This window comes from Drosophila mojavensis, unplaced genomic scaffold (assembly GCF_018153725.1).
Source record: "Drosophila mojavensis isolate 15081-1352.22 unplaced genomic scaffold, ASM1815372v1 contig_136, whole genome shotgun sequence".
NCBI lineage: Eukaryota > Metazoa > Arthropoda > Insecta > Diptera > Drosophilidae > Drosophila > Drosophila mojavensis.
Window position 1 is genome coordinate 1,006,132 of NW_025318667.1, and position 14,468 is coordinate 1,020,599.

At 41.1% G+C, this 14,468-nt stretch overlaps 2 long non-coding RNA genes across 2 annotated transcripts; one reads left to right on the plus strand and one right to left on the minus strand.

The window, feature by feature from the left end:
• Positions 1–2,273: 2,273 nt before the first annotated feature.
• LOC122757021 lies at positions 2,274–3,879 on the minus strand. Its single transcript, XR_006356918.1, has 2 exons — positions 2,644–3,879; positions 2,274–2,567 (listed from the first exon to the last, which is right to left on the minus strand). It is a non-coding gene; the product is annotated as an uncharacterized LOC122757021 (long non-coding RNA).
• Positions 3,880–7,372: 3,493 nt separating this feature from the next.
• On the plus strand, positions 7,373–8,662 carry LOC116804569. Its single transcript, XR_004364560.2, has 2 exons — positions 7,373–8,087; positions 8,141–8,662. It is a non-coding gene; the product is annotated as an uncharacterized LOC116804569 (long non-coding RNA).
• Positions 8,663–14,468: the final 5,806 nt, after the last annotated feature.

A 14,468-nucleotide genomic window follows, 5' to 3' on the forward strand; every position in this document is an offset into this window, starting at 1 on the left:
CAATAAGCTCTATCAACCAGATCAGCAATAAGCACTACCCAGTTCGTTAAAAGGGCAATCAATCAAGTAGGCAATCAATCAATATACTTATAGTTTTTTTTATCCATCAATCAATTGAAATCAATCAACATCAGTAACTCAACCAAAGCTGATATGCCAAACAGTTTATTCAGTCAGACATTGAAACTTCCATTCAATCCAATCATCCTACCAGTCAATCAATATTAACATGTGCCACAATTAGTTAGTCCATCAGTCAATCAATTAATATCAGGCAGTCAATCAATCAGTCAATCACAGACAGCTAAGCCAGGACTAAGTTTCACTTCAATCAGCAAGACAGTCAGTCAGTCAATCATTCAACATAGCGCTGTATAGTGCATCACATAGCTAACATACTCACACACAGAGAGCAAGAGTATTTCAAGCTCTGATCATTAAACGTGCAGCACAAGAGGCAGCGCGGGAGCGAGGTAGAAACGAAGCCTCTTGCGGCTTTTGCGGCTTTTTTTTTTTTTTTTGTAATGTGTGTGTAAGCATTGCATTGAAAAACGTGAGTGCGTGAAATGTGAGCAAGAGCAACAACAAAAAGAAAAATAAAGTTAATGTCGATGCTTGTTATTACAGTTATTGTTGTTAATCAGCGCTATGAAGTCATATGTGGAGAGGGGGCGAGGCCCAGGCACAAGTACTAGCTAATAGAGTGAGTTGTTGGAGCTGAAGAAACGTTTGCGCCGCTCGCTGCGCTTCTCATGTCCAAGAAACATCTTCAACATTTCCAATTGTTGTTGAGAAAGAGAGAGATGGAGTCAGACAGAGAGAGATAGAGATGCTGACTAAATAAAAAAAAGTTAATCGATTCATACTCAAAAAAAACTAAGGAAGTAGTTATGTGCCTCTGTCTGCGATTCTCACACACACAGTTGAGGCTCTCTTTCCGCATCTCGCCACAGGTGAATGCTAATAGAGTAATTAAGACAAAGGCGTCACTCTCTGGGCTTCTCACGCCCCCACTTAACACTTTTCCCAACAAGCCTCTATTACTTAATTTCGCTTAAAAGGAAAAGCGAATCATCTGGCCAGCGAAATATAGCCAAACATTTTGTTTCTTTATTTCTTAATTTCTCAGCTTTTGATATGTTTTTATGTAATGCCCGAACAAAACCCAAATGCATCTATTGTTTCTATAGCTAAAATTAGAAGACATAGCTGGCGAGAGCGAGAGGAGAAGAGAGAGGTAGTGAGTCAGTGAGTCAGTGAGCGAGGGAGTGACAGAGACAGAGAAACGAAATTAGCTGAAAATATCAAAAAGCTTTCGATTTCTATTTGAATATTTAAACGAAGCCAAAGACCGGCAGCTCCTCTGAAGTTCAAAATAAAATCATAATAAATAAAGTTAGAAAAGAAAGAAAGAAATTCCCATCAATTAATTGCTTTGGCTGCTTCTTCTTCTTCTTGCTAATCGCTTACACTAAAGAAAAAAAAATGAAAAAAAAAACAACAAAAATAAAACGTTTTTTCTTCCCTCCTCCTCTCTATATTTTCTCTCTTTCTTTCTCCCATTTCTTTCTTAATTTTCTGTTTTGGCTGTAAATTTCTATACAAGTTTTTTTTTTTCGCACAAAGTCGAATGAATCGAAGAAAATCAACTGATCACTTGAGAAATACCCTGCAATGAGCAGAACAAATATATTGACTCGTATTAAAAACTTCTACCTAGTATTCGCAGAGTTGAATGACTTCCAGTTACACTGTAATATGCGTAATGCTGACTTTGAGCTGCTCTCTCTCTCCGCAAAGCTTCTGCAAAAACATAAAGTCGCTCGACTGAGAGATACCCTCAATGAAATTTTAGCACAGTTTTTTCCTCTACATATATAATAAAACTTCTAGGGTAAGAGACTGGCTTAACTGTAAAATAATGTTTGATCTACAATGCTGAATAGTTTGTAGTCTATCATTTCCCAGAGCTTTTAGCTTTAAGATGCTGTGGAACGTCTTAAAGTGAAATAAAATTTGAATGAAAATAAAATCAAATTGGCCATAAATTATGTTCAAAGGCGTTTGCCGTTTCCCATTTGCGTGTGTGTGTGTGTGTTTGTGTGTGTGTGTGTGTTTGTGTGTGTGTGTGCGTGTGGTGCCCTCTTCCTTCCTCTGCTTCAACTCACTCATTCTCTGCCTCTGACTCTCCCTCTCGCTCCTTATCATCTTCTTTTTCTATTTCTTCTTCTTCTTCTTCTTATGCCGCTTTTATAATGCTCAGCTCCCCTTTGTAGCTGTGCGAACGTTGGCGTCTATTTTGATTAACATTTAAAGAGCGTAACAATTAATTTGTTAACGGCCCACAAAAATTTATAATATTACGAATCGAATACACAAACACAACAAATAGAAATAGCCATAAGCTTGCTATTGAACTCCACACATACTTTGGGGTATTAATTGAATTAAGGCAAGGCTCAAGACGAAATTGTTCAGTGAGAGGTAATCTCGCCTTTTGCATATACTATTGTTGCTATCCAAGTTCGCGAGCTATATTTCAAGACCCAAAGTTCGGAATGGGGAATCTAAAAAGTTGATGTATTCATTAGCTGATAACTGTATAAGAGATGAACATGCCAATTAGGCTAAACATCTACTTACTCTGCCAGTTCAATCGTTGTATATAATATATAGCTAAAGAGTTCAGTTTTCGCCCTAGAGAGATTCTCTGTACCCATAAGAAAGTAAGTCTAGTCACAATTCTTCACAGGTTCGATTGGAATTTCTATCATATTTCTTATTAATTTTTGGTACCAAGCTCGTTTTCTCTTTTGCCCTACTAGAAATTAGATTAAGCCGTAAACTCGAGTCGCAATTGCAGCTAACATATCATGAGAACAAGCCCAGTTTTTTCTTTTTCTCATTTCGTCGAACCCATTTCTGATAAATAGACGAGTTACACATTTCATTTTTTCTTCTCTTTTCTTTTCCTCTGCATTTCGAGCGCACTTTCGTTTTTTCTCCAAAACAAAAAAATAAAGATTCCCACAGCAAGAACTGATTTCGGTCTCTGGAAGTTCTACAGAAAAAGAGTTGGAGCTAGGCGTAGTACATAGAGGGAGGCTATGGAGGGCGTAGCAGCTGTTGACATAGTGGAACTACAAATCAAATTTATGGTTGCAGATCTCAAATCAACTAGCGCATTCCCCTGACATGTGTCAACCGACACTCTTCGAATACCCTAACTTGCGAGGGCCTCTCAGACTTGTTCATTCAATATGTAGCATTAGCCAACGTAAATCGCATGGGTCTCTTTCCTTCTCTCTTCCTCTCTGTACTTTCGCTCTCATTTTGTATCTCTTTCTTCATGTCTACCCCTCTTTCTTCCTCCCAAACTCTTATCTTGCTTTCTTCTTTCGCTCCTCTTTCATCATTCCCTCTATTCTTGTCTCTTTTCCCCTCCTTCCAACTCTGATCCACCTTCTTCTGCTTTGCTTGCCTCTGTGCATCTCTTTGTTTCGTTCTCTATTACTTCAACTAGATCTCTCCTTCTCTCTCTCAGTCCTTCGGTGTTTCCGACTCTTTCAGGCCTTCGGTCCTACCTTCGCTCTGTCTCCCTCGCATCTCAGAGCATTTCAAGTTCGACTTGTTCAAGTTAGATTCCATTTTTATGCCTCTTTTCGTTTCATTAATTTCTTGGTCAGTCGACGTCGCCGTCGCTGCTTTCACCGTGTGCTTATCGATGTAACTGCAAGTGTCAACAACAAACAACCAACAATGAACAACCACAAAAACAACAACAACAACAACAAGCAAAAATTGGCTGTCACGTAAAACGCAACGCCTGCCGCGCCCAGCCTTGACCTAGAGCCAGACTTTTGGGCTTGGACTCGAGCTGAAAACTCAAGACTTGGGCTCGACTTTGGCTCTGTGTGTCCGTATGTGTGCGGGCAATCGGCTAAGAGGGAGGGAGGGTGATGCAGAGGAGGGGAGCAGAGGGGATTTAGACAGCCTATGTCTGCGTGTCTGCACACGTCTGGGAAAACGTGCATTAGAAGACGCCTATTTGATGGAAAGCTGAGGCGCATGAAACGCATTGAAAGCTTTCTTTCAGCCAGACCCAAAGACGACGCGCTGCGAACCAAGGCGTCGCGACACTTGGCCAGTGGGACACACAGACGCACACACGCACACTCGCACACTGGAGCTTGGCAAATATGCGAATTGAGCAACTGTTTCGATGGAAGGCCGAGAGAGAGAAGCGCGGGGGGAAGTCTTGGCACTCATCAGCTGCAAGGAAAAACTCTGCAATTTTTCATTACGCAAAAAACAGGAAAACAGATAACAGAAGAAGTGGAAAAAACAAGTAAGGGAAAGACTGTAACTAACACTCAGACTAAGCAATACCCTGTACAGCCACACTGGGCAAAGTGTGGACTAGCTTCTCTCTGTAGATGAAGAAACTGGAAATCTGTACAATCCACATCTTTATTTCGATAGCTTTTAATGAGTATCGATTACCAGGGCTGAGGCAACCACGAATGGCGCACAGTCAATACACCCCTGAATACAGTCTAGCTCTCCATAGGGTATACAAATGCGTTGTATTGTGGTTATTGCCCAACCAAATGAGTTGACCAACACAGCTAAGCCGCAAGAATCCGAAACGATGACAACCAAATTTGTACAAAATACTATTAATTAAGCCTAAAGACCGACTGCCCGTCCATCTCTCTCTCTCTCTCTTTCTCTCTTATTTTGCCTCTCGCTCTAAAGTAGTTTTTGGTGAGCCACCTACGATCCTTAAATCGACTCGAGCGCCAACGCACACCAGCCAAATATCTCCAATCAGAAGCAACTCGAGTGCTAAGCTTAGTTGGGAGTGCTAGACTGAAAAATACCCTTGGAGCTGTAGCTGCTGATGCATACCACCAAAAGTCACATTATATGACGTACAACTGAACAATTTAAAAAATGAAAACATTGAAATCTTTCAGCAAACGATTTAGGGCGATCATTCACTAAGAGATACCCTGTAAGCCTTGAATTGAAAACTCCATCTTATACTTGCTTAAAAGCTCTATAATCCATCTCTAGCATTCTTAGAGCTACGGAATAGATTATTTTATAATTATTAGTTTATTCACGAACATCCATTTACATCATTTTAGAGGGTATCAATTATGCGAATATTTAATTAAATATTTATACATTTCTATTTGTCGTTGGGGAATTTAAATGCGTTGGTGTCTCTTTGATTTTGGAATATCATTAAAAAATTGATTTGCGAGCCGCACAACAGTGCTCTACCAGCAGTTACCCTAGGATCTAGCGCTATACTAGAATGTAGATGTAGAACACGATTTACACGTAAAAAGCTCGACTCAATAATACCTTTTGAATGTTAATATAAGATTGCATATCACAACTGTAAACCTCGATGTCCTGCAATAGGTAAATCAAATAGTCGACTAGCTATACCCTGTTGACTTTTTCTAGAGAATAGCTTTAAAAAAGAAACGAAAATATTCTTAAATTTATTTATTTCTTAAATATATATACTAAATTACATATAGATACCCTGGAACACATTTACCCTACACAAATCCCAAGTGGAGCAAACATTTTCAAACACTCTAGTTCAAGTTTCTGGGCATCAAAGCGAGCCTTGAAACGATTTCAACATTCGGAGAGCCTAGGGAGTCGGGCAGTAAAGGAAATATATTCATTCTATTTCATTTTGTTGATCTGAACAGACCTAAACTAAAAATAAAAAAAATAAAAAATTTTTTTCGAAAAATAAAATAGAGAAATAAATACAAAATTGAATTTCGTTGAATATATTTTTATATACAAATATATACATTTTACTAATTTTTTTTTTTTTCGCAAAATTAAAGATATGGCTGGATCGCCGGCTCGTCGATTGACTAGCGACCACTGCAAGTTCTGTGGCAAGAAGCATCGCAAGAATACTTTGAAAATGCAGAAAAAAGTAATTAGTCCCGAATCCCGTCGGAAAACTCAGGCTAAGAGAAAGCGTTTGCGCTCGCGACCCATAGCATCGCACTCATCTGAAGAACTCAGTAAGACGGTCACTACGCCAAAGCGCCGCGCCGTGAAAAAAGTGACCAAAGCAGTGAAAGATAGGAGAGTAAAGCCTCACCACACCGGCAAGCCTAAGAGGACTACTAAGCCCCGACCAAAAGTGAACAAACCGAAGAGAGTCAAAAAAGCGACAGCACAAAATGCAAGACGCAGGCCACAACAATCTCTAGGAATGGATGTCTTCTCAATAGACGATGCATTGGAAAGCCCGTATACAGCCGAATAGGATAGAGTGACATCACTCGCTGAGCCTTTGGGCTGAAATTGATTTCGGACATGTATTTTAAATTGAATAGGAGCTCTGCAAGAAGAGGTACCGCAGCAATCTATGCTGTTTCAACGTGTTTATTATATATTGTGGTGCATGAAACAAAATAAAATAAATGACATAAACCCAAACAGTATCTGAGATTCCAATCATTCCACAGTTCTTCTAGGCATATCTAACAAGCGACTCATGCGCTCTGCTAGCTGCGCAGTTGACGCAGCGACTGCGCTTGGGTTGCATTCACATTCGGAGTGTGATAACATGATAAAACATGCATTCGCCAAGCCACAAATGTGTGGTGAAGGGAGCCTGGTATCGGATATCTATGGAATACAAAGTAATACATGAATCTACTGTCATCGGAAATTTCTAGCCTTAACACGCTCAAAAACAAAGTCAAATCATCGAAAAAGCTTGCACTGCGCGTCTGGCGTACACGCGTTCACAGGGTATTTTCCAGTCAAGCGCAGCATTGCGTAGATTAGTCCCAGGTCGTACAGGACATCTACTCGTCACTGTCCTCTACACGGTATATATTATGCATATACTATAGTTACTTATACTTCCTAGCTCGGGCTTAACGCTCACCATAGACCATAGACCACAGTTGAGTGCTACCTACAGGGTATCTGCGAGTCAAACAGTGCATTACAATGGCATACAGATTGATTTTGGTATACTATACGAGCAGCTGCAGCTGCTTTGACTAGCAGCATAGCCAGGGTATCTACCAGTCAGGCATTTATCTCATGTGTGCATTAACTTTTCGATGCAAAATTATTGCATACATTGCGGCTGCTGTCTAAAATGCTGCATGGAATTATGATGTTGCATACTCTTCAGGGTGGACGCAATTTGAGCTGCTGACAAACACACACACACGAACATTGCAGTCTATGTGTGTGGCTTACAAAGACTGAGCAAAAAGGAGCCCTTAAAAAAAGGGTTGCAAAAACGAAATGAAAGCAGCTAGAGCGGTGTGAGTATGTGTGTGTGTGTGTGTGTGTGTATGCTTATGAGTTATGTGTGTGCATATGAGCTGGGTGGGTGTGTGTGACAATGATATGTGTGTGTGGCTGTTGCAAAAGCCTCGAAGACATAAAAATTACAACAGCAGCAGCAAAACACAAACAAAAACGCTTGACAAACAGACTACGACTAAACGAGGGTATATACAGGGTATGTGCACACATACATACACATATATACGTATGTGTGCCTGGCATAAGTCAAAATCTAAATAACCGCAAGTGTTAATATGCGCGAGCAGACACCCTCGACGAAGGCGTTGTCCACCAGGATACGTAAGGAAGCCAAGGCTAGGGGTAGAAGCTGCAGCCCTGGAGTGGGAGGCTAGAGTTGGGGGCGGGCCGTGCTCTGTCTTTCTCTCAGCCCATCGGCACTCGTGAGGGAGGCCCTGCAAGAGCTCGCCAAGGTACGTTGGCATTGTCAAGACCATCTCCTCCCAGCCCCTCCTGCCCGCAGTCCGTTCCATCAACCTCGCTCACAATGCACTTTAGCCTCTTTCCTCCAGTCTTTGAGGTGTTTCACTTACCTTTTAGCTGTTTTCCTGCTGTGTTCACAAATGGCGATAAAAGTTGGAAGAAAATCAACTGTGAAGAGAAGTAAACAAGAGAAGAGAAAAATGGAGTTAGAGCAAGACAAAATGAGTAAAGTAAATACGAAAGAAAGAGAGAGGTGAGAGCTGTCGCAAGCTCGATTGATTCTGGTAATCTAATCCATTTTAAAGAATATTTTCTTGTAATAATTTCATTTCTATAGCTCGAAGCTCGAATACTGTCGAAAAGCTATTGAGAAGTGCCCCTATCCTATCCAACTCATGGATATTAGATGGAATGAAGAAGATGCCTAAACTCCTTGTAGACCTTGGGAACTGTTGCGTTCTATTTGAATGTGTGGGTCCTAGCCAAAGGTCTAGCTGAGAAGCGAGCATATGCCAGCTGTCGCAATGCAAATCAGTGGCCATTGGACTGTCGCCCCCAATGGGTGTCAATAGAACTGCAGCGATAACGATAGCGATAACGATAACCATGACTAAGAGAATGACGATGGCGATGACGAGGATGATGAGACACCACTAAGGGGCGCAGCATTAATTAGCTTCAAATTCCCATATAACCAAAATGTTACTAAGGCCTTCGTGCAACGACTAGCAGATACCTCGTAAGCGCTTGCGATGAAAGACTGATAGATGCCCTGTTTCTAAGTATAGTAAGTCTTAGAAAAGATCTTCAGATAATAAGTGACTTGTAGATAACCTCTATAAATATGGATGGATAGTAATGAACGGCTAAGAGCTACTCAGTAGATTTTCTTGTGTTGTCGAGACAACTGAAGCCAACTCTTTAGCCCAATGCAGAGGCACAAATGGCTTATGGATGCCAATACAACCTGTTTACTGTTTGCATATGCATATAGGATATATATGCCTTTATGTATAATATCATATTACACACACACATACAAACAAGACCGCTGATAATTTAGAGCATGCACAGCTCATTAGAAAAGGGGTCAGGCCAGCCATGGAGGTCGAGGAATGCCGGGGGAAGAGCAGGCCGAGAAATTTAGGCAGTCAAAAAGCATGCAACGCTTTGTTCTGCTCAATGGGCGATTGTCACGCAACTCATTCTGAGGGAGAGTAGGTGAGCGGAAAGAAGAAGAGGCGCCTCAAAGCGGGGCGCGATAATTTGCGGCAGCTTGAGTGTGTGGAAAGTCTAGAGACTACAAGTATGTGGCATATTCATAATGAATGCGAATCGCCAATGCCTAAAGCAAACAGCGAGCAAGCCAAACACACAGACAACTAGCTGCCACGCCCCACTCCCGTTTCGCCGTAAGCTACAATGTTGCCAGTCGAAGCGAATGTGAACGATATGGCAACGCGCTCAATAGAGTCTTCAAGTAGAAATAAAAGATCTAAAGCTTCAAACCGCATTAAATGTTCATAAAGAAATAAAAATCTGATTATGATGAATACCCTGTAAATAGTTGAGGCTGTCATTTAGGCTACCTGAAAGCTGAGCCAATGTGCATTGCAATTATTATTATTATTGTTACGTATGATATACCTATATAGCTTTAAGACCAGACTTATGTCAATTTGAACTATCCAATCATACTTTATATACCCATGGAACTCGGATACTCTGCATGCTGGAGTGTTCCAATTCGATATGGAACTGTTGTCATATCTCATCTTACGGTATATAACATTCATTTCAATATGGCCTAAGATTTGTAAATCTACAGGGTAATAACTAGTCTGGCTAGCAACATTCATCTGGTTCGCTATTTACTGTATAGCTCTATTATTCTATTTTGCTGTTCGACTTAGTGAAAGTGCAGAAGCGCCAACAACACTTGACAATTATATATTATACGAGTATAAAAAATATTGTTGAGAAATTTATTTTTGTATTGTCATCGAGCATGCGATTCAATTGATTTTCAATTAAGCACTCGAACTACCCTATACTTGTGTCCGTGTCTGTTTCAATGAACCCGATGAACGGAACCCGCATTTCAATTACAATTGCACTGCAAGCACGACTAGCAAATGCCCTGTAAGCAGGGCATCACAATTCTTGTGAGTCGTTAATGCACTTTTCAATCGAACTCGAATGCGTTAGGTCTTTCAAAATCCCTTTTCTCAAGCAATTGATAATTGTTGATTCGCTTTTCAATCTGATATTTGTATTCCCATTCCATGAAGACGACACTAAATTTGAATATACCCAGTTCACATATCATTTGAATGGGCATAGAGCATAATAGGCGCTGCAACTGTTGATGATTGTAAAACTGAGCCCTTTGCCCCTTAATTGCTTAAATCAACGCGACGCCGTCTGCTACTGTTGCAGCTGCAGCTGCAACTCGACTGTTGACTCTGGCAAAGGTCAATGTTTTGCTGCGGGCTGCTGATAAGAGCCCAGTGGCGCATCCTTTTGCATCCTTTGGCACGCCCAGTGTCAATGACAGACAGCAGCCCTCGCTGCCTCGACCTCTCCCGCTCTCCTTTCTCTCTCAGTCTCTGTTGTGTCTCGTTGCAATTTGCCAGTTCTCACTCTCTCGACTCGCCTCACTACCTCCTCGCTCTCCTTGCCCTTCAATCTTCCCCACTCTCTCTCTCCCTCTCTCTCTCACTCCACCTTGTCTGTCTCGCTACTTCTCTACTCTCCGCTGTCCTTTACCACCCCAGTATCTCGCTCCCTTGTCTGCTTATTTAGCTCCCTCCCTTCCACTCTCTCATTCATCCTCTCTCTCATCCTCTTTTCTGTTTCGCTCAACTGTCAACTGTCAACTGGGCAGCCCCTTCATTAACGCAGCTTTAACGCCAAAAACCAAAGGCAAACACGCCTAGACTCGGTCCCTCTAGACTCTCCCTCTCCCTCTCCCACTCTCCCTCTCCCTCTCCCACTCTCACTCTCTTGTTCTTTCGTTTTAGTCTCCATAATATTTACCTTTAGTATTCGCTAAAAAACTCAAAACATTTGCTTGCGATAAGATTGCGCGCTGTAGGCTCCACCGACTGTTCCCTTTTTATCTCTCACTCTGTTGCCTTTGCTCACCTCTTTCTCTCTCTCTCCAGCTTTCGCTATTCCTGGTGGCTGATCTGGCGCTGTCTTTTGACCATGTTTGCCTATCCAGTTGGCAAATATTTGCTCGGTTCGTTCGGTTCGTTACGTTTCAGTGTTTGCGTTCCGATAAAGAGTTGAATAACTCATATGCTAATCGGGGCGAAAACAAAAGTCTGGCATCTAATGCGACATATTTTCTCCACGGGTGGGCAGTTTACACAGTTATCGATCGACTTATCGATAAGTATGTGGAATCATGTGTATTTTACTCAAATTCATCTGCTAAGCGACAAATTGTATGGGAATACAAGGTGCTCACATGCAGATTATTGTTATCGATATCGAGTACAAATGACGATCATTATCGATAAGATTCGTACAACACCAATAGCTATATTATCGACTGCATTGCTCTCCCTCTTTTGCTACAAGTTACAGTTAAGTAAGGCTCTAATCATGGTGTTATCGACTACCAATAGTATTTACTATCGATAACAACAAAAGCAAATTAATGCCTTACACCGATACCTATAAATATTCAGCCTTCCTTCTTAATGGTCTCTAACAACAGAGAAAAGCACTCAGCACGCAATCGACGCAACTCGAACTCGAACTCGAACTCGAAATTGAATTCGAAATCGAAACTAATTGCAGCACCACTGGCTGGCCATCGACCATGTCTAGACGGTAAACATAGGGCCACAGATTGCCCCACGGCTCGTGGCCATGTCAAACAATAATCAATTCAAGTGCAACTGCAACAATAACAATAATTTGAATGTCGTATACCCTGTAATGAGCAATGAATATCGTTTTGCTAATTGGGGGGGTTTATCAACTGCTACAGAGATTGGTTATCAATTCATTTATCGATAATTCATATGGATGCTGATTAATATACATTAAAATATTTTTATCTATGCTCTGCAGTCTTGTCTTATTATCGATACTTGTATCGATTATATTATATATTAGTTTTAGATCTATTTTCTATTATACTAAAACTTCTATCATGCAGTCTTGTCTTATTATCGATACTTGTATCGATTATATTATATATTAGTTTTAGATCTATTTTCTATTATACTAAAACTTCTATCATATTAAATCGATTGTAAATATAGTTCGACAGGGTATCTTATAGTCGTTCACACGGCCATTGGCGCCCAGCCTTTCAACGCCCAGACACGACACGACACGCGGATCAAGATCACATTTCTCAGCCAGTCGATCGCAGTGAATCTACAGATCGATGCGAGTCGCCCGCGCTTCCTCCTCCTACTCCAGGCAAGTCGTAGATCGAATCGCAAGGGGGAATCGCTGAGGCATGCGACTCTCCCTGTGTCGCTCTCTCTCCCCCTCCCTCGCTTCCTCTCTCCCTCTCGCTCTCTGTGTGTGTGTGTGCGTGCCACATCTATTTTTAGCCAGGCAGCCTGCCAGCTGCCCGCTGGACGAGTCGCCAGTCGCAACCCTGTGCCTCAGTTCCTCAATCGCACACTGTGTCGCCCCGTCCCATCCTGCCTTGCCTTGCCTTGGCCTGCCCTGCCCTTCCGCTCGATCGCTAATAGATCGTAGCTATAATTTAATGGCATCTGCAACTGGCTTCAAGTTTTGTATCTGAGTTCTGAGTTTTGGGTTCGAGAGGTTCGGTTTGAGGGCTCGGGACTCGAGCTGCCCCATATGGTACATGACTTTGTTTTATATTTTTAGTTTTGCTTCCTGCTTCTGGCACTTGAGCAAACCAGAAAGAGCACTCCATTATGGGTGCACGAAACTGATATACCCTAGCATTTATCATACGATATAGTACTTATAAGAGCAGCAATTGCACTTATGTTACAAAACGGGAAAACTAAATATTTATCTATTTAAGGAGAGGATCTGTTTCATTACGAAGGGAAGGCGGAACGGGGGATATTATAGATTATATTTGTATGGAATTTGATGGTATGGTATGGTAATTGATCTGGACTAAACCTAACCTGAACTACTCTCGATCAATGCTCTCTCGATCAATCATAGTCAAATCTAACTACTTTTCAGCTGTTACTAAATCAAGCATCTCTATTGAATTGGTTTGTTTGCTTGCTTTACTGAGTGCACATAGATCACTTGAACACTTTAATTTCCAGCTTCGGGGCACTTCAAAAGCAATTCGACTGCTTCCTCTTTCTCCCCTTTCCGTTTAATGGTCTTTTCTCACATTGATTTATGTGCAAAAAATTCTTCGTATCGCAGCTTTGACAACTCTTCGAGCATTTCCTCAATTGTCCCTCGAAGACTTTTCTCTTCGAAGATATTTTCCTTAAATATTCATTGCACGTGCATTAAGCACAACTAGCATATACCCTGTATAGTAAACACTAGAAACACTATGTGAAATGTTTAAGTATGTCAAATAATAACTCTAACAACAAATGATCGCCTACAATATACCCTATATTTCAGCAGAGCTTTCAATGGAGGATATGATTTACATATATACTCAATGAAATACATGATTGTATAACTTGTTCGACTTGCGTATGCCCTATATACGCAATATAGACACACACACACACACACAAACACACTTTCAATGCTTACATAGGGCATAAAATGCTGTCAGTCATGCAGCTGTCATATCTTTATCCTCCCCAAATTTAGAGAACTGTAAAACACATGTAAAAACTTCAAAACTTTAGACTAAAATTAGTCGCAACATGAAAAATCCCATTTACAAATCTTCTTCTCTCGATGAGAGGGGCGCAAGAAATGAAGTCACGCGCGGACTTAATTATAAAGTAAGAAAAACCCCAACACAAAATTTGTAATTGTTTTGAGCGATGAAATATTTGGATCTATATTTAAACAAATAGAAACTAGATATACATATTTATATCTCATGCATATAAATAAATGTATATTTTTTCTTTTAAACCAAATATTTATGGCATTTTTGTTAGGTTCCCATATAGAGTTTCCTCCCTTCCTTGAGAATTCTGTCTCACAGCAATTTATTTAGATCCGAATTTGATCAATAACATTCCAGAAAGTTCAAAAGCTCGATTACGGCCATGGCTATGGGACCCAGGCTCGATGATCGTCAAGTGCTCTTCATTGTTTTCAATTCTCAATTCTGTACTCAGAATTGTAAATGTTTGGTGAACGGTAACAGGCAGTCGGGCACTCCCGACTAGAGCACTCTCAAGTGCTTTCGTCTCAAGAAACCTTTCAAATCTATATAGACATAGGCGTACCTTTATTCCGCCAGAGCTGGGTACGCAGAGTACTAAAAAAATGCAGTTGCTGCTTAATGAAAAGCAAAACAGCTTTTCGCTATTTTTTCCATGTCCAAAGACAATATTGCCAGACAAAAGACCACACAAACCGCAAAGCAGATGGACTATGATCTCAGCAGGCACCGGGTGTCACCGGGAGGTACACACTCCCCACCCCTTTCTAGCGCCCCCTATCCTCTACTGGCTGAACTGCACAATTAATCGCGAAGTGTTTCTCAATTGAAGGCG